Below are 1425 nucleotides of genomic sequence, written 5' to 3'. Positions count from 1 at the left end.
TCTTTTCTCTAACTGTACTCATTTATGTTCTCTTTTGCCATGGCCAGGTATGTTGGTATAAGTGGATGCCATCTGCCTAAACTGGGCTTGGAGGGGAGGGAGAAATGGTGGCTCCAACCTCAGCCTCTGGTGGCAGAGATTGTTTCTTGGAGGTATCAGAGTCCCTCTGATTTCCTGTTACACTCAGTGATTTTGGACAGACATGACGTGTGCCAGAGAGCTTAGCCACAGGTTACTTGAGGAACTGGAGGTGTGAGAAGTGTTTCAGGGCTGCCCATGGAAAGCTAAAGGAGGAGGGAGAAGGCTCCCTTGTAAAACATAATCAGGGAAGTGCAGAAGAACTAAATCCTTGGTAGGAAGAATGTCACAACACTACTGAATGTGAAAATGATGGTATGATTTTCATTATTTGATTCTAGCTGCTTTCCTGCTCCAACTTGTATCTGCTACTCTCCCTTTACCAAAATTCAGTTTTCCTCATTTTCCACTTCTGCAATAACTACCTTATTTAAGCATTAGCAGAAGTCATTGTGAGAGCTCCTAGAAGGTGGCCATTCATGCCTGTTGATCTGGTTGGAAATTATACCCCTGTCTTGTAAACTAATGGGATAAGCAGGGAATAATTCTCTCTTGATCATTAATTGCATGTCATGATTTCTGTTTGCAGTCAGAGAGTTTGGAGTGTGGTCTAAGGCCATACTGAGTTCCTTTTGTTTCCCACCTTTGCCTCCTGGCTCAGTGTTGTGTTTATCCTGCACGTATCCTCACATATTGGGATATCTGTTGCTATGTCAGTCACAGATTACAGTAATCACTTGCCTGGGCTGCCATCTATATACAACATATAAAAAGCAAGTGGGTTTGCTTTCCAAGTGTCCCTCAGGGTCCTTAAGTGATTCCATAATCACATCCAAGGTGCTGCTAAAACCTGGAAACTCCAGCACAATGGAAAACTCCCTTGGTGCTAATACTGGGGAGCACTGCACCTTATGGTCTGTTCACATGGGATTGATTCAGCACTGTCCTGGTGGCTTTGGGCAAGGAAACAACAGCAGTCTGTACAGAGCAGCCACCACGTGTCCCTCCCACCCCTTTTCACCTGGCTGTTCACAGCTGCCCTTGCCCAGTGACTTTTATAGCCAGCCCTGAATTTTCCATGCTTCTCTAACGATTTGTGCAGCTTTCCACCCCCGTGAACCATCTGCTGTTTTTCACACCCCGGGCTTTTCCAGTGGGGCTGCTGCAGAATTGCCTGCGAGCGCTTAATAGGCAGATTAAAGGTGATTCAGAGCTTATTGTGGAAACCAAACTCTCAGCTTGACAGTTTTTAGATGGTTTCTGTCCCTTTAGCTCACAGATGGCTCAGAGTCATAAAACCTAAGCAGTTCTTGTTGGGACTCAGTCTGCACGTTTTCCAAACGTGCA

The sequence above is a fragment of the Ammospiza nelsoni genome, chromosome 2 (assembly GCF_027579445.1).
Source record: "Ammospiza nelsoni isolate bAmmNel1 chromosome 2, bAmmNel1.pri, whole genome shotgun sequence".
NCBI classification, from domain to species: Eukaryota; Metazoa; Chordata; class Aves; order Passeriformes; family Passerellidae; genus Ammospiza; species Ammospiza nelsoni.
This window is presented reverse-complemented; position numbering follows the sequence as displayed.